The sequence below is a fragment of the Rattus rattus genome, chromosome 2 (genome assembly GCF_011064425.1).
Source record: "Rattus rattus isolate New Zealand chromosome 2, Rrattus_CSIRO_v1, whole genome shotgun sequence".
NCBI lineage: Eukaryota > Metazoa > Chordata > Mammalia > Rodentia > Muridae > Rattus > Rattus rattus.
In genome coordinates, this window is record NC_046155.1 from 145,076,692 (window position 1) to 145,103,144 (window position 26,453).

Here is a 26,453-nt window from a genome sequence, read left to right on the forward strand (position 1 = left end):
TAGAGTTACTTGTCTCAGTGAAGGAAACATGAGAGCCGACTAAAAAAGAACTTTAAAAAAATGTTAATCTTTGTTTTCTTTTACAGTCTAGATTTTATCCCCCTCCTGGTGATTCCTTTGACTGTTCTATATCCCATACCTCCTCTCCCCATAGCCAAAAGGATGTCTCTACACTCTTACCCCCCCCCCACTTCACCAGACCTTCCCACTCCCTGGGGCCTCCAATCTCTTGAGGGTTAGGTGAATCTTCTCTGCCTGAGGCTAGACCAGGAAATCCTCTACTGTACATGTGTTGGGGACCTCATATCACTCGGTGTATTCTTCCTGGTAAGTGGCCCAGTGCCTGAGAGATCTAGAGGGGTCTAGGTTAGTTGAGGCTGTTGGTCCTCCTACAGGGTCACCCTCCTCCTCAGCTTCTTCCAGCTTTTCCCTCATTCATCCAGAATGGTCAGCAGTTTCTGTTCATTGGTTGGGTGCACATATCTGCATCTGACTCAACTGCTTGTTGGATCCTTCAGAGGGTAGTCATGATAGGCCCCCTTTTGTGAGCATTTCATCGCATCAGTAATAGTGTTAGACCTTGGGGCCTCCTCTTGAGCTGGATCCCAATTTGTGGATGGGACTTCTGCTCAACTCCAGGCACTAGTTTTGTGGCTTTTTCCCTAAATATTAATTATTTTCATGACAGAACTTCATCGGGGTTAAAACTGGTCACATATAACCAGTTATAAACTAAAGTTCAATACACTGAGTTTACTTAATCAGTTTTGTTATATATTTCATTTCTTCCTTGAGGTTCTAATATAATTATAACATTTAATCATTCAACCTTCTTTCTCCAAATCCTCCCATATACTCCTCCTTATTCTCTTTCAAATTCACATCTTCTCTTTTCATTAATTATTACATGTGTGTTTGTGTGTGTATGTAAAAATATGATGATGTGCGTGCTCTGTATGTTGTTAATTGTATTTTTTCAGTGTTGGCATTTGATATTAGATAACCAATTGGTGTGCTTTCCCTGGTGAAGACTATTCCTCTCATGCTCAGTATTCCTTAGGTGCATGCAGTTGTTTGTGTAAGGTTGGATCCTCATGATCTGTTCCTGGCACTTTAGCATAGGGAGAGACATTATAGAAAACCACAACAAATCAAAATGCAGAGTTGTGGAGTCCAGTTCGAGTTGGTATGTCCCCAAAATACTCCCACACCTAAGCTCCCAGGACACTGAGCAAGTGGGGACTAAAAGATGGTAAGAGCCAGAGGGCCAGTAAGCTTGCAAAGAGATTGTGTCTTTTCGTAGTTTTAGAAATTACACCAATAATTCTCATCAACATGACTGCCTCAACATGGTCTGAACAAGGATAACAATAGCTTTGATAAGTATTTAATGGCAGGATGCAATAAAAGTATTCTACCTGTGCTAGCACAGTATCTCATCTAAAAAGATGAAATTTAGGAATAGGATAGTACAAACTGGATGAATACAGTGTGCAAGGGTTAGTGACTCTGCTCTGAAAGTGCACATGAATGCTCCCTCTCTTGTATTGAGTATTAGCGACAAAATACTGTGGAGCTATTAAAAAGTCTGACTGGAAATGAGTTTATTGAGTCATGAGAAAACATTGTAGACTGGGGACAGAGCAAGTCACGGCTGTACAGAAATAACAAAGTATACTTGTGTATAGATATTACCGTGAGTCTTTGTTTCTTTGCTTTTGAGACAGCAACTCATCATGTAGCTTTGGCTACCTGTGATTGGGCTGAGATCTACTTGCCTCTGCCTCCTGAGTACTGGGATTAGAAACATGAACCACTATGTCTGGCCCTAAACACTACTGGTTTTACAATATCAGTATTCATAAAAATGGACTAAAGTTTTCTAATATTTTACATGCTCTTATAGTATGGCACCAAGAATAAGTAAGTCATTCTTTGAGAAAACTGCTAAAAGTTAGAAATTAGGGCACTAGACTAGGTGTTATTAGTATGAACAGAATCTAGTCTGTGAGCATGGGCCTAGATGTTACTAGTGTGAACATAAGACTGTGAGCACTGGGTCAGATGTTATTACCTGGATAGTTTGTGGGTATGGTCAGTGAAACTCTATGCAGGGCAAATAATTCAGTCCATATGCTAAACTGTTAAGAATCCAAAATACACACACACACACACACACACACACACACACACACACACACACACACACATACATGTGCACAGATAAAAAAGAAATTTGAATCATTCTATAATCATAATCCAATGACACAGAGAAATAGTTTATAGACTTTTATAGAATGATACCAATGTTCAGTAATCAGTAACGTAAATTTAATTGCAGTTCTATTTCATGAAATAATGTGCATTTGCCCCCTTTTAATTAGAAATAACTGACAATTTTGCTTAAGATTGGCTGGTCCCATTAAAGAATGGAACCATTCCTAGCTGTGATGCATCACCTGGAAACATTTGGAGATTCTGGAATCTGTGGTGAACTGTGGTAAATGTTTTAGCTTTTATTCATGTTTCAAGATATGTCAGTATGGGTGGTATTGACAGTGAGGACACACATGCCAGCCCAGCAGGAATGAGAGGCCCACCCCCCAACCCTCACTGGATGTCAGCTAAGTACTGATGTGTAATGAGTATACTTGTGCCATTTTGTAATAATGACAACATTCTCTCTCTCTCTCTCTCTCTCTCTCTCTCTCTCTCTCTCTCTCTCTCTCTCTCTCTCTCTCTGCCTTCTAAATACTGTCAGAAGATGCTAGCTAAAATAAATGTTTTTACCTGGCTCTGAATTTTCATTGCACAATATACAAAATATTTCTGAATCAAAAACCAAACCAAATCAAGCAACCAAACAAAAAGAGACCCATATATCTCAAAAAGAGACTTGAGACTCAAATAAAGACAATATGAATATCAAGATAACCCCAGACCCTATTTATCATTTATGCAGAAGTTCACTAAAATCTGCACAGTGTGTTCAAGTGCTCATTGTGAAGTATACATTCAAAGAGTTATATCCCCTGTGCTATACAGCAATCCACAGTGGTTTTTAAAAGGACATTTGTTATGTATAGTTTATCATCTGACAACAACAAGTCTAAGTAGAAATCAATAAAAGCCAGAGAGCAGATAAATCTCCAAATAATTGGAAATTAACCAACATTTTGTAGGTAACAGGAAGACATAGGGTATAACAAAATGCACTAAAAAAGTGAAAATTATATGTAGAACTTTGTAGGACTGTGATGAGAATGGACTTAGGGTGAAAATTCTTAAGGTAAGAATAAAAAATTTCACCAAGAAGACAGAAAAAGAGTAAAGTAAGCATAATGATAAGAGAAAATGAGAAGAAATGACTGCACAGAGGGGACACACTTCCACACCCTGCTCCCAGGAATGCTGGGGCAGGAAGGTAGCAAGTTAAATGAAACCTGACAACTTAGGAAGACTATCTCAAAATAGTAATAAATAATCCAAAGTATGCTGAGAATATATTACACCTTGATTTTGATTCCTAGTATAATAAATAAATAAACATACAATGCAAGGTTACTACTCCCCATCCCCAGCCTGCTGGCTAATATCAAGTATAGAATGAAACTTGACAACATTTGGTAGCTGAAATTATCTAAAAGAATTGGAAAAACTCCAAGAAGACTGAAAATCAGAGAATAATTAGTCACTAATAAGAGAAATTGTTTGGAAAGCATAAGGGCAGCTGAGGATAACCTTAGATAGTTAGCCAAGGACAACCTGCAGACAGTTCAGCCCCACAGACAGAACTAATTGCATGGACTGGCAAGCTTGTTGAAATGACACAACCCTACTTCATCTATTGTGAAACACAGGTGACTCATAGCTTGTGCAAACATCTGTTTAATTTCTAGCTTCCTAGAATAAACTTCTACCCACAGAATTTCTTATTGATAATTCTTCAACTTTTCTTTTTCAAAAACAGTACTCATCTTACATAGATTCTTACTGAAAACATTTTATAAAACTAGCTTTGTCCTGAAGTTACAAAAAACTTTAGAAGAGACAAAAGGGGAACAAAGGATAAATATTGAAGAATCAATCTAATTCAACATAGTGAACATGAAGAAAAATACATTATTACAAAAATACATTTAAAAATATAATTTGGCATCTTGAGAAAACCATTGGGAGACATACTTTGGATTGACTTCCATGCAAACAACAACAATAATAAAATATATAAAGACAAAAGATATTGAGGCTGAGATATGTAAAAGGGAAAATGACAGAGATAGGTTTAACAAAAATTAAAATTATACCTGTATCGTGCTAGAGAGATACATTTTAACAAATTAGGAAGATCAATTAGGTAGACAGATTGAAATCAAACATTCATAAACACATTTAAAATGAAGATTAATACACAGAATAAAAAGAAAACAAAGCAGTAATTTAAGAATGATATCTAAAAAGCTAGAAAACATACAGGAAACCTGAAGATACTATGTCACAGGGAGAATAAGAGATTTAATCATAGGATAATATACCTGTATACCTGAGTTTTAGGCCAGTCTGAACTCAGAGTGGGTTCTAAGACATACAAGGCTACAAAGGGGAAACCCTGGAAGGGGCAGCAGGAGGCAAACAAACAAACAAACTAAAACACCCAAAGAAACAAAACCGAATCAAACCAAAAAGGAAAACAACCACCAACAATAAAACCTTGGGTCCATAACTGAAAGAGATGTGATATTAAGGTACTATCATCATGACGGGCCTGTTTAGGAGCCCATATCTCAGCACAATTTCCTGGTTATGTTATACTATACATTTACAAGACTGGAGATATCTGGTCTTCTACATTTCTTGATATTTACCTATAAACATAACAAAATTAAATTATTTTTTATGTATGTATGCATGTATGTATGTTCTTATGAATACCCATGTGTGTGGGTACATATATGTACGTGAACATGTATGTAGAAGGCAATGTTCCATTGGTTAGATCCATCTTCAGCTTTTTATTTTTTGAGAATAGACCTTTCATTTGGATGTGGACTTTATTGATTATGCTTGCCTGGCTGACCAGGAAGTCAAAAGGATTTAATTTTCTTACTTTTTTATTAGTTATTTTATTTATTTACATTTCAAATGTTATCCCCCTTCCCAGTTTCTCCTCCAGAAACCTCTGATCCTATGAGGGTGCTCTGCTCCCTCTCCTGACTCAGCACCCTAGCATTCCCTGATGCTGTGTCATCGGACCTCCACAGGACCAAGGGGCTCCCCTCCCACTGCTGCCAGATAAAGTAATCCTCTGCTACATATGCAGCTGGAGCCACGAATCCCTCCATGTGTACTCTTTCGTGGTTTAGTTTCTGGGAGCTTTAGGAGGTCTGGTTGGTTGATATTGCTGTTTTACCTATGGGATTGCAAACCTCTTCAGCTCTTTAAGTCCTTCCCCTACCTCCTCCATCAGGGTCCCCATGCTCAGTCCAATGGTCAGTTGCAAACATTCACATCGGTATTTGTCAGGCTCTGGCTGAGCATCTCCGGAGACAGCTATACCAGGCTTCTGTCAGCGGGTACTTCTTAGCCTCCACAATAGTGTCTGGGTTTGGTGTCTGTATATGGGATGTATCCTACTTCTATAACAACAAGAGGAAGCTTGACTCCCGGAAGCTCTGCCACACTCAGAATCTCAGGATCACAGGATCCTAGAATCACAGAATCAGAGACAACTAGACCCACTGGGAGTTCTGACACAACCCGGCTGACGGGAAGGACAGGCTCCAGTCAGAGACAGCAATGCCAGTTAGCACTAGTTATAATGAGATTGCAAGAGGCAAACATAAGAACATAAGCAACAGAAACCAATGTTATTTGGCAACATCAGAAACCAGTTCTGCCACCACATCAAGCCGTGGATACCCCAACACACCTGAAAACCAAGTTCAGATCTAAAAGTCCCATCTCATGAATGTGATAGAGGAATTTAAGAAGGACATAAATAACTCCCTTAAAGAAATACAGGAGAACATAGGTAAACAAATGAAGCCCTTAAAGAGGAAACACTTAAATCCCTGGAAGAAATATAGGAAAATACAATCAAAAAGGTGAAGTAATTGAACAAAACCATCCAGGATCTAAAAATGTAAATAGGAACATTGGAAAAAACACAAAGGGAGACAACCCTGGAAATGGAAAACCTAGGCAAATGATCAGCCATAAGGAATTGCTGCTACCTCCTTTGTGTTTGGATTATAGGTACATACTGTTACAAACGGCTTGCTCTCTCTCTCTCTCTCCCTCCCCCTCCCCTCTCTCTCTCTCTCTCTCTCTCTCTCTCTCTCTGTGTGTGTGTGTCTGTGTGTGTGTGTGTGTGTGTGGTATGTTTGTGTGTATAAGTAAAAGACAGAGGCAGAGAAAAAGAAAGAAGAAGAAAGACAGAGAGACATAGAGAGAGAGAGAGAGAGAGAGAGAGAGAGAGAGAGAGAGAGAGAGAGAGAGGTCAGCCATAGGGAATTTGCTGCTGCTTCCTTTGTGCTCGGATTATAGGTACATACTGTTACAAACAGCTTGCTGTGTGTGTGTGTGTGTGTGTGTGTGTGTGTGTGTGTGTGTGTTGTGTGTGTGTTTGTGTGTATATGTAAAAGACAGAGACAGAGAAAAAGAAAGAGAAGAGAAAGACAGACAAACATACACACACACACACACAAACAAACAGAGAGAGAGAGAGAGAGAGAGAGAGAGAGAGAGAGAGAGAGAGAGAGAGAGAGAGAGAGACCTGTGTGGGTCAGAAGACAATCTCCAGTATAGAATTACTGATCTTTACTTTCCAAATTGATTAGACAAACCCCTTCTAATGCTCATGGAGTTTTCCATGAATCTGAGCTCTCCCATATCTCGTCTCTGTGTCTGTCTCTGTGTCTGTCTGTCTCTCTCTGGGGTGTGTGTGTGTGTGTGTGTGTGTGTGTGTGTGTGTGTGTGTTTTCTGCCAAACTAGGTTGCCTCTGAGATTCAGTACACTCAAATTTGTACATGGGTGCTAGAAGTCAAAAGTCATCATGTTTTTGTTTCATACACTTTATTTACTGTTTTAATTCTTCTGCCTCCTCTATGCCAAAGTTAAATTTACAATAAAATATACCCATTAAACATATTTTTATAATCAATAGCCAAATTAACTATGATAATAAGTGAGATTTCAAGTTTAGTTACTTTAGTTTAGTTAAGGTATAGACTCTTGCACATAGTATAAAAGCTGAAAATCTACTAACTGTTGGAAATTTTACTTGGAAAGATAATTGCTAATTTTTATAAGGTTCACATTTTCTTTACAACTAGGAAAGATATAAGCAAGTACAAAGCAAGTAAGTTTGTGATCTTAGGAAGACAAACTCAAAACAAGATTTAAAAAGAAAGAAATACATAGAAGGGGTAGAGAGAGAGAGAGAGAGAGAGAGAGAGAGAGAGAGAGAGAGATTATTAAACCAAGAAAGTGTCTATAAGTCATAGATGCAAGAATAAAGTACGATAGGGTGAGTATTTCAGATAATTCTAGAGATTAGTAGTATGGTTGGCCTCCCCACAACAGAAGCAGAATCCCATATGCTTGAGCTTTTCACAGAGGGCAAAACAACATGCTAGTCCAGTAAGGAGGTTTCCACAAATCTGCACATCAGAAAGATCATAGTCCTAAAGCAGCATGGATCAAGCACATACAGAGGAGGCACTAATACCAGACTAGTCTTGCTTCAATTGCAGCCTCATGATCAGATGGGGAAATTTGAATTTTAGTACTGGTAATTATGGAAAACTTTGGCAGAGATTTTTGGAAGTATATGAATTGAGTATTTTTAAATGTATAAATTTATAAAATGCATTATAAACCATAAGAAAGAGGAATGAAAATGTGAATGATTACGGAAAATAGTGGTTTTTATGAAAGGGTATAGAAGAATTGATGATGTTTGAGTGGTCTAGATAGTAGAAGATAAATAAATGAAGAATAAAGTCCTTGATTTTCTCTTATCTAAAAATAGCAAGGATATTTTTAAGGAAGAGTTCAAATATAGAGTGACTAAACTATGTATTATGTGTAGATTTATTATGATATAATAAGAAAGATTATGGTACCAGACAATGAAAGAATTCAGTGTAGCAGACAGGATGTTCATAGACAAGGCAATATAGATTATGGCACAGTTCAGAACACACACAGAGAACATTTGTCCAGGCAAGAGGGTTAGAGACAGTTCTAAGCTCTCATAATGTTCCCATTCTGCACTTAAGATGAGTGGAAGCTTCACTATTGTGGAGGAAGCATTTTCCAGAAGGTACTGAAAACAACAAGAAATAGAGGCAAAAATAGATTTGCTGAACAGCAAGTAACTGTGTCACAATTAGCAATGACTTCTAAATAACAGCCTGCTTCTGAGCCTCACCTGCTATAATTTTTCTCCTTTCTATGTTTTTAATTAACCATTTCATGATGGTAAGATGGGTCCGATGGAGAGGTTTTTTGACACCAGGCCTGATGACCTGGGTTTGATCCCTGAATTCTACATTCTGGAAGTAGAGTTCCACATCTTCCAAGATATCCTCTGACCAATTCATGTACATCATGACATGCATGTCTCCTCACATAATACTCAATGTTCTATTTCTATGATGAGACATCATAACCATGGCAACTTACTTGTGGCTGGCTGAGAGTTTCAGATTCAATCCACTATCAGTACAGAAAGCATGGTGGCACACAGGCAGACATGATGCTGGAGAAGGAGCTAGAGAAGGAGGATGCTAGATCTAGAGCTGATAAAGTTGCAGGAGGACAGAGAGAGACCCTAGGGCTGGTTTGGGATCTGAAACCTCAAAGCCCAGCCCCAGTGACACACTTCCTCCAACATGACCACATATCCTAGTGCCACTCCCTGGTGATCAAGAATTCAAATCTATGAGGCCCTGAGGGCCATTCTTATTCAAACTACTGCATATAAGTACTTAGATAAATGGTAAAATCTTAGATTAACCACTTCATGTTCTATGCTTTCTCAGACCAGCAGGTCAAAATATTTATTGTTCAGCGTTACATTGAAAGTAAAGTAGACTCTGCTAGTTCTCAGCCATTGTTGTTTGTTCTCACATGCACTTCCAATTCCGCATATCCAGGCCTTAATATTTTTGCAGTGATTTAAATTGTGACACAATATTGGCAAAGTTTCTCATAGTCCATGCAAAAATGATGAGAAAAAAAGTGAAATGCAGAAACTACAAATTCATCATTTTATTCTGCTCTCTGACTTTGCTTTTATGGCTTAAAATATCTTATTTTTAGATAGTTTTACTAAAGTGAAAGAAATGGAAATATTTGTATGTGAGAGAGAGGGGAGAGAGAAAGACACACAGAGAGAGTGAATGAGTGATATGTGAAAGAGAGGGAAGAAAGAGAGATGCATAGAAATAATGAGAGAGAGAGAGAGAGAGAGAGAGAGAGAGAGAGAGAGAGAGAGAGAAGCTGTGAACTAATTTCCCCACATGCACACATGGAAACAGCAGTACACTTAGGCCAAGAGCTATCAAGGAGTAGCTAAAAACAAGTAAGTGATCTTCCTGAGATGCTGAGATGGTTCTGCCATGGACTCTTAAAGTTGTCTATAGGTTTGCTTCTTTAGGCAATGCCAAGTAGATTTCAGCTGAGGAAAAATTCTTGCTATTAAGATGCTTTCTTATTATATATATAACAATCCCTAGGTATTAGCTCATCCTTCTGAGCAGATTTCTGCAGCTCTATGAAGATGTTCTGCCTTATAATAGTGCTTTATTGACAATTTGATGATTTCTTAATTATTAGTGATGAGTCTATAAAAATTTCTAAAATTATATTAGTAATTATTAAGCTTTTTTTAACAATAAGCTTGCTATTAAGTCCTCTTTGATAATCAAAAGTCCAATGAGAACTCTGCCAGTCTTCAAGTGTCACCAGTTATACACTTCTGAGATAGCAAGCAGGCATTTACAACTTAGACCTCATTCTAAGACATTGTAAAACAATAAGCCAAGGTCATAAAAAGGGAGCTAAGGATTTACCACAGGTATGAGGACAGAAGATAAAATACTGACTGCATTTATTTATATGAAACTTCATTAGTACCACAGTCACAAAATTATGCTTTTCTCACTTTCTATGAAACTGCAGAGCTAGTGACTTATGAGTATATAGTCAGACAGTTACTCTTAATGGATATACATGTAAACTTTCTCTGTTGTGAACTTCTTATATAATTTATGATTTGAGTTTATGTGTAGAGTTGTGGTGAACTTTTAACCATGTGATGATGTATTTTCAAAGACATATAAGTGCTGAGGGCAAAGAGAAAACTGAATTCAAGAAGAACTTAGTAGAAAAGTCATAACATTGAATGTAAGAGCATTGGGAGCAAGAAATTTGTTGTTACATAGAAGCAGGAGGAGAGCACAAGATTAGGAGAAGAGAGCTGAGAGAACTTTTTAGAGGGCAAGAGAAAACTTTTTAGGCAGAACCAAAGAAGAATATTCTAGACAGAAGAACCTTTTAGAACTTTCTTACAAAACTTTCATAGGAAACTTTTTAGAGAGAACCTTTTACAGAGAAGTTAGTTATAAAGATTAGCATCACTTTTCAAAGTGTCCCTCTTTTCTTCCTACAACTAGCAAGCTGGAAGTTAGAGCTGTGCAGTTGCTGCAAAAATAGAACAAAGACTACTTTATGTAATCCCCTGTTGTCTTATGATAAGGTGCTAAATGCTAGAGACTGCAGTTTCCTGCCTTAGAGAACTCAGGCAGGTCAGCTACAGCAGCAAAGTGACTTAGACTAAAACAGCTAAATGTTTTATTATTAAACAGCAACCCTAAGTATCTCTGAAGACCATGTCTTGTCCCCACTGAAGCTCTTTCCCCTCAGTTACCTCAAGAGAAAACCAAGAAGAAAGAAGAATTGCTTGGGCTGAACTTAGGTACCCTTATGCTTGTGTTTTAATATTCCAATAATAAAAGGTAGAGGAAGCTTTAACATCTATGTTTATTCATACATGCTTAAGTATACATGGGAAACTATGATTAGAATATAGTGCTGAATATGCATCTAATGACTGAATGGATAAACCAATGTATGAGTGTATTAAAGTGTCTGTGTCCTGAAAACAGACCATAAGTTTATGATGGTTCCAAAGAATATTCAGAAGAATAACACCCCATGATATTATATTTCTATAATAGCTATTTTCTATAATAGAGATCCACCAGTTACTGCACTTACATTGTATGTGTTGGGTCTCAAATTTTTATATATTGACCACACTGAATCCTAAGTTACATAAAATAACTAAATCTGGATTCCAAGCAGCCAGCATTAGACCCTTCATGCTAGATATTTCCTATTTCAATATATTCCCTTTATTAATATTATTATTCTTTTTAAAATATTTTATAGGAGGCAAAGATATAAGTTGGAAAAAGGTTAATATGTACTTTAATATTGTATTAAAATTTGAAACTCTAAGCCCAATTACAAAAGAAGTCCCCTTAATAATCCTTACTGTACTCATAAATTGGAATATATTACATCATCAATGATTATCTGTTGAATTGTAAAATGTGTCTATCTAGAATAATATGTACACTGATATATATGTATATACATATTGTATATGTATATATATACATAATGTATATGTATATATACATATTATATATGTATATACACACATATATATATGCCCATACATACATATATACAATGCTTTATAAAGGTGAATGAAATAAGTCCTTCAAGGGCTTCCTTCACATTTACTACAACGAAAACCTGTACAGGTGAGATGTAGTGAAAAGTGTTAAGCACCGTAAAATATAGCATTCCAAGAAATCTGAGATAACAAATTCAGAATAAGTGTCCTCATTCCATTTGATTCCAACCTTGAAAGAAAATAAACTAATATTTTATTGAAATTTGTACATAAAATGTCTCAAAATTACTATGTTGTAAGTAATGTCTTCTGCATCTTACTTTAACAGAGCAATGTAGATGTTATATAACATAATAATTAGGATGATATCACAAATTGCAGAGGAATGGAAAACAGGAAAGATCTGATTACAAATTATCCCAGCACTCTTTTCTCATATTTCCTCAAGGTAAGGTTTCATAAAGCATAGATAATATGTGGACAAGAGAAGGTGTCTCAGAGGTAAAGTGTGCAGAACCTCACTTCAAGTCCCCAGAACCTTCCTAAAAAGTCTTCACCTTTAACCCTACTGTCATGGAGCAGAAATAGAAAGATCACTGGACTTGCTGGTTATCGTCCTAGATTTAGGATCATTAAGAAGTCTTTTCTCAAGAGTATAATGTAGAAAATATTAAGTCAGGGCACATGTTGGCCTTCTTTGGCCATTATACTATACATGTTCACCCATATCCCCACATACACACACGCACACACACACACGCACATACACACATATACACACATATACATGCACGAGACAGGGTGAAAGGGAGAGGGAGAAAGAGAAAACATGTGAAAATAATGCATCACAAGTATAGTTTAAGCAGACCTTAGTTACCTCTTGTAAAAAAGTGTTCTACAACCCAGGGCTGTTATCAAGACTATAGATTGCTCTCCATAAACTTACAGCAAAGCCCTACTGCTGAAGACAGCATCCATATAACATATTGATGATAGAAAACTCCAGTTTGTGCCTTCATAGAACCTTCACTTCTACATTCTAATGCCTTCGGCTCAGAAATGTACTCTGCATGCTACATTATATCTATTCTATATCTATATCTATATCTATATCTATATCATCTATATCTATATCATCTATATCTATATCATCTATATCTATATCTATATCTATATCTATATCTATATCTATATCTATATCTATATCTATATCTATCTATATATCATCTATAAAAGTGTCCTGCCTGTAAGACATGAGGCAGGGAGAAAGGGTTGTTGGTTACTCGTGGGAGTAACCAACCAATGTCTGATTTGACTTTAAACCCACTCACCGAGATGGAACTCATGCCTAACATTATTAGGGTGACCAAGAATATGAGACTAATAGACCAGAGACCCAAAATAAAACCAAATGCTACTGTTCTAAAAAGCAGTATCAATAAAATGTCTCTTTATCACATTCTGCTATACTCATAGATCATTGCCTTGCTCGGCCATCATCAAAGATGCTTCCTCCTATAGTAGATAAGAGCAAAAATATAGAGACCCACATTCAGGCAGTATGCAGAGAATAAGAGCCCTTGGAACACAGAGTTTAATGGCATGTCTTCATCAAAATTTTCCCTTCGGGGCTCAGGGAACCAACCCTGCTGAAGAGGAGGCAGAAGAGTCAGAGGGAGTGAAGGATAGTAAGACTCTCTAAAACAACAGAATGAAAACTGACATGAACTCACAGAGACTGGGACAGCATGCACAGGGCTGGCATAGGTCTATAGAATATGAAGTCCTTTGTGTCTATATTATGGTTTCCAATTGGGTGTTTTTATGGGTTTTCTGAGTGTGCAAATAATTAAGTCTGTTTCTCTGTGGTTCCCTTTCTTCTGTTTATTTGTCTTATCCAGCTCTGATATGTTAGTTTTATTTCATTTTATCAGTACTCCTTAAAAACCTGATTGTTTTCTAATCAAGCACAGAAAGGGAGTGGATCTGGGTAAGAGGAGAGATTAGGAGGAGATGAGATAAACAGAAAGAGAGAAAACCAATCGGGATGTATTATGTGAGAAAAAGTTCAATAAAAGGAAAAATGTGTTTTATAAGCCATTTCACACGTCATTTATCAACCTAACATAGACCCAAGCGGACACTGGTTATTTACACTAGTGGTTATTTGCTTCTGTCCACACATAGCCACATAACCTTGATACTCAAAGGTTTTTTTTTTCCTGCTGCACATTTTACAAAATATTTCTTTGTAAGACCATATCTGTGAGAAAACTGTTCTGCAATTCCACAAACTTAGTGTTTCTCCTGACTTCACATTTTTTTTAGTTTCTGTGTCATATTTTTTGTCACTCGCTTGGATGATATTGAAATATTCCAAATACATTTCCATATGGAAGACCCAGATAAAGATTCCTCTGACATGGAAGCTAATGATTTATACAGCCTCATAGAAGCTGTCTTGCCTTTAGAAAATGAGAGTCGAGATGGGAGTTTTTGGGTCACTCGGAAATAGCTTGGAAACATAAGTAGGGTATCACATTCAGTGACAGGTTGAGAACATCTCATCTCCTAAAAGGCAGATGTTTCCTTCACATCATCATAAGGATTCAGACTGCAAAGTTCAGCTACTGAGTTTTCTGATCAAGTTAACCTCTCACACCATTTAGAACCACATATCCTATCTTTTGTATGGAAAGGTATTTTTCTCGAAAGCAAATGTGCTATTAACAATGTAGAAATCACACAAAATATTGTAACATGTAAATCTTACTATAAAAAGTAGCAAGTCCCCATAATGCATAATAAGCATTGACAGATAGTTTTCCTGTCCTTATTGTGATTGATGAAACAAATAGTTTTATAGTAGGTGTTTAAGCATAAAATAACCATGCATTCTATGAAAGATAATGGAAATAGATGACTACCTTTCAGTAATCCACTTCGTTTCTCCTACAATGAAAAAGAGCTACTTATTCAGACAGGAACACCTTCTTCAGCCTCAGAGAAGACAGAGGAGGGCCTGGATGTGCTCAACAGCTAAAACCCATGTTTTAGTGTAATGCTTGTAGGAACAGTTGGCATTTTTGTTTCTTGTTTACAGTTTTAAATGATTCCAGGTTAGGGAGAATTCGATTATTTCATACTTCAACACTCAACATTTGAAATGAAACATCTGAGACATATATTGGTGAACTCTGATTCTGATTCAGCTTACAGAAAAAAAATTCACATGACTTTTAAATGTATTTAGATTTAAAAGTAGTTGTAGCTTATTTTTAATCACACTTTTAATAGTGATACCATTTAGTTTCCCAATGGTGTAGGAGCGTGTATTTCTTTCTGTTACTTTACAATTATGTTCAAGCATGCCTATATGGTTCTCACAGTCAAACATTTACATTTTTGTTAAAGTCATGGAACTTTAAGAGATTCCACACGGTGTTTACATTATTGAGATTGATTCATAATATACTTAACTCATTAAATTTCGCTCACAGTGGTCACAAAAACATGATTTTTAAAATTTCCATAGTGGATGTGCTAAAAATAGTGATTATATATTCAAAGAAATGGAGAAATAGACAAAATAAACATCTGGGTAAATTATCAGATTAAAATGTCTGGCTTACTACCTAAAGACTATACATGGACTGACCCTGGACTCTGACCTCATAGGTAGCAATGAATATCCTAGTAAGAGCACCAGTGGAAGGGGAAGCCCTGGGTCCTGCTAAGACTGAACCCCCAGTGAACTAGACTGTTGGTGGGAGGGTGATAATGGGGGAGGATGGGAGGGGAACACCCATATAGAAAGGGAGGGGGAGGGGATGTTTGCCCGAAACCAGGAAAGGAATAACATTCGAAATGTAAATAAGAAATACTCAAGTTAATAAAAAATAAAAATAAAAATAAATGTCTGGCTCTCTTTTCACAAAAATAGGTTAAGCTATTATGAAAAACGATTTAAAAAATAAGAGAGAGAATCACAATTTCTACTTTTACTTCAACTTAGTAGAAACCCTATTTATTAACTACAGTTTTACAGAATAGAAATTGAGCAGACAGAGCTAGAAATTGTGTACCAAATCTCATGTCATTGCATTGCCGCAAAATCTTAATCCCACTTAAACCCCATTTTCAAATAAGGTGAGTCACAGGGAATTGGAATTGAGTTTTGAGCTCATGTGTTTACAGGACGCTCTGTTTGAAAGGAGGGTTCACATTTGGGTTTCATCTAACCAACAAAGTATAAGCTGTACTTACATGTGAAAATGGATAAGGAACACTTTTACTTGTGAAAGTCTGCAAGTTTTACACAAGCAATTTCAGTCACCCCATGTGCTTCTCAAATATAACAGCTTCACTAAAAATACTAAAAGCATGACTGATCAATATTTCAGTTTTCATGAAATAAGCACATGAATATGTATTTTAGGAAGGAAATCAAAATACAACCTAGATCACGTGAAGGGATATAAAGGCAACGCATGAGATCATGGTGGCCCACTTGGCTTTTCATGTGCTACAGGCTGGTCATGAATGACATGTGGAACAGGGAGACACTAAGATGAAATAAATTACACAGTGGGCAGAATCATGGAGGGGAAGACAAGAGTAGTAGATCCTAGGCAACCCAAAGGAGTTTGGTTGAAGTGGCTCAAAGATGGAAAGATTTTGTGTAAGTTGAGAGTCATCCTTCAGAAACCATCCGCTACCTCTCAGTGGTGTCATATATGGTAGGAATTAGTTCAGAAACTGGATTTGGGGGTGGGAACGGTTAGCACATCCTACATTTGTAACCGCAAAAGCTCATCTGCTTGCTTCAGTTTAGAAATAAACTAATTTCCTACTAGAAACTTTTATTCTTTTCTAAGCCTCGAGTTCACAGGTATGTATTTCTTATATCTTTATCACTTTATTGATGGTTTAAAACATTTTCCAGCTTAGATGGACGCAGTATTTCACAGTTAAACACAGTGGCTAAGTCAGTTAATACAAGATGAGGCTATCTGTCAACCATCCAGGTCACTGACTTAGAAAGAGATGCTTAAGTGTACTGAAGAGCTTAGAGTATGAAAAAATGTGGCCATTTGGACACTCTGGACCTGACTGTAATTACTGGACCAATCTCCTCATTTGTTCCTGTCACACTGGCAACAGGCCTGTCTCTGGAATTGCTGCCTTGGAGGCAAAGATACCCCATTGTGCTGTCACCAGCTGCAACCTCTCTATGCTTCCTAAGAATCAACTTCTGACATACAAAACAAAGGAAATTGCCTGATTCCTGATCATCGGAACCTTCAGTTTCTCAAGATGACACAACCATCTGCCTTGTAGTCTTCTGCTAGCAAAATCATATCTCTTCTCTCTGATGGCGATCAGCCTTCTTCTTAGCAAGCATTTAAAATGCCATTTAGTTTTCCCAGATATGTGAAAGGGGGTCTATTTCCACATTAGTCTCTCCCCACTCTTTTTCCCATTACTCTGCCAATGTGTATTCATTTCTAATTCTGCTTGAGGTAGATGACACTTTCATTCCTGTGAGAAGCCATTCCTCACACCTTCTGCTTTTCCATTCCCAGATGTAGGAAACTCATCTTCATTTAAGCCATTTCAACAGGATACATTCTCAGGTAAATAAGCCACTAGTTTTGTTCATTCACTTAGTGTACAGAGCCTTGTGTGGTTTGGTACATGGATTCCTTGTGTCCTACTAAGAGTTGTCATTTATTTATATTTTTGACACGAGGATATGTATTAAAGAAAGAAACTCGTGCTTATGTTTAGAAATAATAATTAGCTATTAAGAGAGTATGAATTTGAAGGAGAGCAGACTGGAGATATATGTGAGGGTTTGGAGGGTATTGACTAAACTGTTTTCTACTATGACTCTATGCAGGATATATAGAGGAAAATAAAAGTTTTTGTAAAGGGAAATTGCAAAACTAATGCAGCCTTACCTCTGATGGGACACCTAGCACATTCCTAACACCTCAGGAATTTGCTAGTTTTTGATACTGAATCTCAAGTGAAACACCGAATCTTTCAGAAGTATGTTCTCTCTCAGTCTTGGGTAGACACTGGCTGCATTTTCATACATGCATTTTTTTTTAGCATAGGCGTGTTTTGAGGCAAAGGCTCCAATGTATTCTTGGAAGCACTGGGCTTCTGAACATGTAGGGTTCCCGCTTCTTATGAGAGCTCCATACTTAGGTAAGTGCATGTTCTTTGATTATTTTTCCTCTAACTTTTAATTTCTTGAATTGCTTTTGTATTTAATTCTGGATATTTGAGTCCTGCTGACTTGAAACTCATCATAAGCAAAGTTCCCTCTTTTGATTAGTCATAACTTGATCACAGAAAGCTACTGGACACAGCCTCCCAATGCTTTGACATTTTACTGAAAAACAAATTAAAAATTATTTGTGTCATTTTTTTGAAGATCCTGTTTCCTCTCTGGTGGCACCTGGTGGTGCCAGTAGCAGTTCTTTGTAATGTGATGGTCCCTGCAATTTCCTGCCCTACAATCTCTGCCTCAGAAATCTCCTGGTGATTGCTGAACCTAAGGGAAGAATTTTAATCATTTCTAAGAGTCTCTAAGCAACAGAGAGTCTTTCTAAAAAATTCTTATCTCACTAACAGAAAGATTCTGAGCTTACTACTCATAAATGAAGTACTGACTAAATTTTCTCAACATAATATGACACCAAGCCACCCTATTAACTCTGACATTCACTTCTTATAATCAACAGTATATGCATCATATATTCTCCATCGTCTGCTTAAATTGATTATGGTGTGACCATTCTCTAAACTGTAAATGTCAAATACCACATAGATCTTGCTACTAGTGCAGAAATCCTGCCTGTCTCTAAGATGCGAGATTCAATGCACCATTTTTGATGACTGAGTCCCCCATTCTAAAGTTCACCTTTTCCCCCCAAAGATACTAATTGGACTTGGACTCTGATTTTATTACAGTGATTTTATATGGGATTGTATACTTTCATAGGAAGCTAAAGATGGTTTTAAATGTAATATTTTGCTTGATATAAAGAGTAAAAGTAAATTTCAAAATGAATATGAAGCAGTTAGATTGATCCTTCAGGAAACACTGAATTATGTGTGGTCTGCTGTAGTCTACATTGGGCAAAAGACAGATATTTACAGAAATCCTGTGAGCTTATGGTACTACCATTTTTTGATTGTCACAGAATACTTTGGCAAGCTGTATGTGGGTGTCTCCGTAGCACAGAAGAATCCATATCTAGCTTCAATAGCACAGCAACATAAATGTGGCGACACTAACACCGATCTAGGATGGACATGAAGTCCTCAATCACACCTAATGTAGATGTGGAGGCTAAATAAGAACACTTCCGGTGTGGATGGGAATCACTCCGGAATGGGTGCAGAGTCTCCATTCCTACTCCAGCCTGGATGTGGATCTGGGATTAAAACTCTGCATCGATGTGGAGCCCCGTGTTGAGACTGGGGCACTTATTTTGCTAAACACTTTCTTTCTCAACAACCAATATTATTAAGCAGCTCGGTGTAGCTGGAGAGAAAAGTGCTGCAGTTGCAGAAGCCTGGCCTGAAGCTGCAACTTGTGCTGATTCCGAGCATCCCCAAAACAAAGGATCTAAATATTGACCATTTAAATCCCACCTTCCCATGATATCTCTTCATTGAAATTAACAACGCTGTCTTTTTTTTGTAGCACTTAATTCTGTCGTGGGAAGCTTCTGGAATTCTGGAATGTTCAGATTCAAGCAGACTGATTTATCCAGAGCCAGTCTCGTCGTCCTAACGGAATTTTTTTTTTTGAAGCACAGATTCGTTTCTTACAATCCAGCATTTCTATGTGGGAGCTAGATATCTTAAAGACAAAAATACCCCTGAGTGCCAAGAAGCTGACAGCTGTATCTGCTTTTGAAGGACATTTCATTCTGAAGAAGCAGAGCTGTGTCTGAACTGAATTCTCATAAACTGAGTTACTACTGACCTGAGCCTAATGTAAGCTGGTGACCTGGAAAAGCTTCCTGTCCTGTTGCCAATTAGTTCCTCAGTGTGTGGCTTCTGGGCCCCGGCTCAGAGCACCTGACATTTGAAAGCAATTAGAGGGCAGCCGGATCTGTAAACGGCAGTCCACGTCAATACTCAACAGAGCTGAACCTCTGTACTTCAGCCTTTGCAATAGAAACCATCAGCTCTGCTCGCAAACCATGACCTCCAGTTTTTCTGAGAATCTGAAAAAGATTGCCCTTACATATTGACAAAGGTTAAAACTGGCTCGGTGAAGCATTGGAGAGGGGTTTCATTTCCATCTGCTGAAAGCTATCTACTGAGGATCAGTAAGTGGATTCAAAAATCTATGCGGTCAATTCCAAATTTCTCTTTTAACTTATCAGGCTCAATGCTCAGATAATGGTCCTTTAGTTAGGAGAGTTTAACATATGACAGGTGGGCAACTCGAATGTAATCTTCAGTTTTATTATAGCCAGTGTAGGAGAAATGGAGTCGGTCTACTGAAGAATGGGGGAGAGAGCTTTTCATCTGCTTTGCACCAGAATATGTCATTTAAGAGTAAACTTTCTGAGTACTCCGAAAATGCTGAAATGAACACCAAAGAGTAGCAATAAAGATGACTTACCTAAATTTCTAAGATTTATTCTGTTATTGTTTAATTGTGTGTGTGCATGTGTGTGTATGCGTGCATGTGTGTGTGTGTGTGTGTGTGTGTGTGTGTGTGTGTGTGTGCGTGCGTGCGTGCGTATGTGTGTATGTGCAGTACCTACAGAGATGGTTTTGTATCCCCTGGAGCTACAATCACAAGTAATGGTGGTCATAGATCCTCTGTAAGAGTAATATACACTCTTAATTGCTGGACCATCTCTTCAGCTCCCTCTGCACCTTTCCAAAGTTTGTATTTACATGTATGTATGTGTGTTCATAAGAGTGAATGTCACATGTAGGGCAGAACTCTTGGGGCATCAGATCATTTGGAGCTAGGCATGCAGGAAGTTGTGAGCCTCCTGATATCCATGGGAGTGGAATTCAGTTCTTACGGAAGAGCAGCTCTGAAATATGGAGACAGCTCTACATTCTCGTGTTTATTATTAAGTTGTAGAATCACAGATATATAAAGTAACTCCTGAATTTTCAATCCACTTAGTTACTGCCTTTCATACATTGTAATGAAACTGACTAAACTCGGCCAAGTGTCTACAGTTGTCAGCAGATTCTTCACAGTGCTAACAGAGATGCTCTAAGATATATAGACTTCCTTTGTGACATCTCTCTTCTATTCTCTCTTTTATTTCAAATTTGTCACTTTCAAACACATCTGTGAAAACATTGTAGTAATCATGTAAAATTGAATGTATATTTTCATTCGAGTGAGAATTAATAATTAATTTAAGCTAATATGTCTCTACTTGTAAGCATTTTTCAAGTGTATAAGTAGCAGATATATACAGGGATGACAGAACTGCACAGCAACTTGTGCCTTCAGAAATACTATTTACTGCATGGTTTCTATAGATGGGTCTTCCAGAGATGGTTGGAAAAATTGCCTGTGCAAATTTCTTTCCATCCGTCTATGTTGAATTTAAATTCACTTGTCTTTAAACAGAGCTGGCTCATTAGGTTTCCAAACCATTAGTATGCTACGTGTTTCACAGACACTCTCCAGTACTTTTAGCTACCTACATGGAGACACACCACGTACTGTTCCCTGCTTTACCATCTAAGGTTGTGGAATAGCCAAGGGTGTGATGGCTAATTAGCCATCCCCTTTGCCTGGAACTGCTGAGGTTCTCAGGATCTGAATGTCTTAGTGCTGCTGTTAAAAATGTGCTAGATAAACTGAGCCCAACTAAGGGATACTCTACTGCAACATCATGGAGAGAAGGCCCTGCTGATTTCCCAACAGACTCACAGATACCTGAATGATAACCATAATGGAAGACTACAAGAAATGCCTACAGTTGACATCTGGCCATCACCTCATGAGAAGCTCCAAGTCCAAGGACTATTCGTTTCAACCAGCTTGGCCAAAGAGTTCTGATTAGTTTGCTAATTTTTTACAGATAAAAATAATATCACAGAAATACAGACAGATGGAAAGGAACACGTACACACACGATTAAATAATCATAAGTTGTCCAAACAGTGTAAGGATTATATTGTTAGTTTAATTTAAATTTAATTGTTAGTTTAATAGTAAATAAATATTTAAATTAAAGTACATAGAAGTTTAATTTAAGTCTCTGAGTGGGGAATAGAACATAAAGAAACGAGATGTTTATAGGTGAAGAAGAAACACGAATGGTGAAGCATTTTAATAAGAATGTAATTTTAAAAAGAGAATGCATGTAAGGATAAATACATCTAGGAACAAAGACTAAGATACTCTGAAACAAGTCTTACAATAAACTGGAGTGTTTTGAGAGTGATCTATTTGATGTTTGGCCTAAATGGGAGAAAGAAGAGAGGCTAAGGGCACGCCTGAAAGGATTTTCTGTCCCATCCCAGGGTCTTCTTTAGAACTAAGGGAAGGTCATGCCTACAGCTCAGACAGTCATCTAAACAGTCAGCTTTTCTATGAAGTTTTAAACAGGAATAACCTGGCTTTGAAAGTTAATATCAGACCCAAAATTATTCAATTAGAGAAAAAATATGCGAGAGTCCATTTGAAGCAGCAGAACATTGAAGAAGGATCCTGTTGACTATTGTAACTGATATCAAAAGAACTCAGTTCTTAAAAGCACAGCACATTTTACTGAAATTCTCCTCTGTAATTCTAGTTCTCTTTGCATATCACTGCTGCACATGAATCTTGATTTTTAAAGGAACATTTCACTGTTATTTTCTACACTATATGGTACTTATATTGTCAAAATATTTTATTTCTATTGTGAACCCTTTCAATCAGAATGGTAAAAATGATACTGGTTTTTCTCTTCAGCAAAACCTATTGCTTCAGGAGTATTATCCAGCTTAGACTATAAATGTTAAGGTTTAATGTACAGAAGATCATGCAAAGGTAGTAGGCATGGTGAGGGACACTGGTCACAGGGTTTTTTTTTTTTTTTTTTGCTCATTTATAATTCTTATAGCCATGTTTACTGAAGAATAAATGAGAATAAAAAAATCGTTAAACACAAGCTTCCCCTTTATGAGCACACCTCATTGTGCTGACTCCCTAAATAAATGGCTGCATTTAACTGCATCTTAGAGATGATGGCACTTATGCTAGAAAGTTGTTGAAAAAAGTCAGAATCTTAGGCAAAGTGTGAAATGCGTCTTAAACTCTAATTACAAAGATTTCACGAAAGGAATAGATCTGACTGGGAGAAATGCCACAAAACCTTGCAGAAAGAACGGTTATCAGACAGGCTGTAATCTAAAGACCCTGGCACCGTGTCCCAATTAAAGCAGTGAATGTTTACTTAGACACAAACCCATAAAATTCACGGTGAAAACCGCTGTCAGCTCGAACATCAGTGTACACAGAGTGCTCTGATGGAGTTTTCCAGGCCCTGTCTGTGTTGCTTACTTGCTCTCATGTTCCTTTGTTCCCAACCTTAATAAGTGAGCCCACTTCCAGTCACCATTGGTTGAAATGAACTGTATGTCCTTTTATATCCTTGTAATAAAAGGATAGCGCATCCCAAGCAACAAACCATTGTTGAGATCTTTTTGGTGGACATCTTAGAAATACACGTGTTCAATATATTCCTCCCTTTCATATGTCAGCATATAGCTTTCCTGGGGGATGACTGAGTAGCCGTCACAGAATGGCATCTATTATTGTCGCATCCTTTTGGACAGCAGTGATATAACAGAAATAACACATGACTCAAGGTTGTGAAATTGAACTTTGCCATCTTGCTTTGGATTTAGAAATTCCATGTTCATCCCCTTCACAGAACAAACCTGATGGCAAAGCCAAAATTAGACTGAAGTTAAGTTCAGAGGGTCATAGTCTCTACAAGTTCTTATTCCAATAATTTATGGTTGTCTGTGAAACACATGGAGCGAAACAGTAACTATGACTAAGCTTTCTGAGCTTCCAAAGTGAGGGAAGAATAGCAATTGACTCTACTTATTCTTCACATTGTCAAAATACACCCTGGAAACCAGATGGCATCTTGGAGAAATTCGCAAAGCACCTGAGCATCAGTTTGGGCACACTGGATTTTGTCACATTTCTTAGCCCTCACTGGATTTTGTGACATTTCTTAGCCCTTTCCTGTGTATCAACCTGTTCAACTTGTGCTTTCTTCTCTGATTTTGCCAAAATTAATACAGTACTGGGCTGTTTTTGAAGATTAAATATATTGTAAGTTCGTGATGACATTCACATTACAAAATTCAAAAATAGTTTATTTATATTTCTTACATGTTGAATCTCTGCACATAACAAAAAATAAATTTTACTATAAAACTGAATATGTGTATGCCACAAAAGGATATATGTGCTATCCTTTTGAAGGTAGTACCTACGATGCTCCTGGGAAAAGTACACGTTTTTAGAGTTGGCTTTAGGTAGTGTGAACACAACTCATGTATTCTCCACTTTAGATTTATCATTATGTTGAAAAACTAAATTAGTTAGACTTATATTTAGTAAAAAACTAGGACATACATAATTTTCAATAATAATATTCATATATTTAAAAGACTTTTAAAAGACTAGAACTAATCATCATAACTTAATATATTAAATGTTTTTCTATATTTTTGACTGTGTCACAAGGCAATGGTGGTAATAATGGCCAATTAAATTATCACACTAATAAATACATTTTTCTGTTTTTGTGGTAAGCAATAAAGTGTTATCACTAGTATCAATACAGATGTTTAAATACGTTTCAATTCTGCTATATCATAAGAATGGTCAGGCATGCTTTACAATATTTTAATCTCTACTAAAATTGTATATGTGAAAGTACTTATTCAAAAGGAATGAAGAGATGATCCTACTGAAACTCTATTCTACAAAATACTTAAATTTCTTGCCCAAACATTGAGTTGTGAATGCATATACTAGCATTATAAGTATTGTACCTATACTATAGGTGTGAATATTTATACCTGCAAATACAATTATATATACATAAAACATACTCAAATGATTGATATGCTGAGAACCTATGTAGAACACAGAATTTTCTAAGGCAGCATTGGACATTTCTAAACTGCAGTCAGTTGAGTTAATGCCATGTCCTATCCAAGGTTCCACGTTAGAGTTACTCAATGTTCAGTTCAGGATTAGATGAGTTGAACAGTTCTTGTAAGACCCCTAATTATCAGCTGAATTTGAGAAAAAATTAGGCCATGTGTCAAGGTCACATTAGACAAGAAGAGGAGATTTCCATGTAATTTTATATAGGATCTTGTCGTTGCTGACAGCCTAAAATTATAAATCTATTTAAAACTCTTTAAAGAAATAAAGTGGTTAACTGAAAACAGTCATGCATCCTGATTACTCAGGAAAGACTCAAATGATAAAAATGGGCAGCAGAAAGGAACTGCTACTGACAGGTGTATTATTATTAACCTTAAGAAAGGAGTCATCGCACCAGCCCCCTGACAGTTCATTTCTTAAGGTTAATAATAATATGAATGTCAAAGTAAAAATTTTAATAATGTATAAGAGAAAAAGACATTTATTTACTTGTTTTAATATAAGCCTAAACCTAGAATTTGGAGGATAGGACATTTCCTGGTGGCTTGAGAACCCCCTCTCCTAGGTGTTTTTGAGGCAAGAGTTTACTTTTCTATCTAAATTGGTCACAAAATCATGAGTTAATGTTCTTTTGCCTTAGCCTACAGAGTAGGCACAGGTACCATGTTCAGCCCATTGATTCTGTCGCTGTAGTCAGACTCCAGGGCTAGACATTTTCTCAAAAGACAAATGTTTTTATGATCATTTTGCTTTTGTTTTGTTCAACTTTTGTGATCTGGATGATGTTTTAATAAATGGACATGTGGTAAGTTGCCTATGTATTCACATTTATGCCCATAAATTACTGTTATTCTCCACTTTAGTCATAGATGCTCTTCTTGCAATGGGTGAAAGTGAGGGCCAGTCCCATGTCCAGTCTAAGACTTAGAGATGGGGAGTCCTAAATATCAGACTAAGCAGAAAGATTCTTGAGAATGTCTATCAACTTTTACACAGAATGAATAAAAGTTTTCTTTATATATTTATATATTTCCACTGCCCTTCTCCATATATTTATGTGTGTATGAGTGCTATCTAGTATGTGTGTGTGTGTACATGTGTGAGCACATGTGTGTGTTCCCCTTCCCCTGTGTCTCTTTTCTTTCCATTTTCTTCTTCTCTCTCTTTGTGTTTCCTGTATTTCCATTTATCATTACAGATTTACAGTCTGAAATGAGATATTTAGGTGAAACTGTCATCCTTCCCTCCTTTGTAAAAATACTTAACTAAACCCCTCTGTAATCGGACCTTGCTTTAAGATCCTTTTATTTCTTGCTCTCTCTTTCTTTTTCACCAAACACAAACATTAGAGTTTCAAAGACATGATAATACCAACATATGCCAACATATGTTTGAGATTACTGGAAATTCTAGGTAGGCCCATGCTTAAAGGAGACAAAATTTAAGATAAAATCAAAGCTGTGTGTGTGTGTAAAAATTGAGGAAAAATATAAATTGTTCTTTTTTGTTTTTGTTTTTGTTTTGTTTTGTTTTGTTTTTTT

At 36.9% G+C, this 26,453-nt stretch overlaps 1 protein-coding gene across 1 annotated transcript in view; it reads right to left on the minus strand.

Annotated features, from left to right (window-relative positions):
• Positions 1 to 26,453, minus strand: part of Luzp2 (leucine zipper protein 2) — a 372,256-nt gene that overhangs the window by 269,180 nt on the left and 76,623 nt on the right. The window lies entirely within an intron of this gene.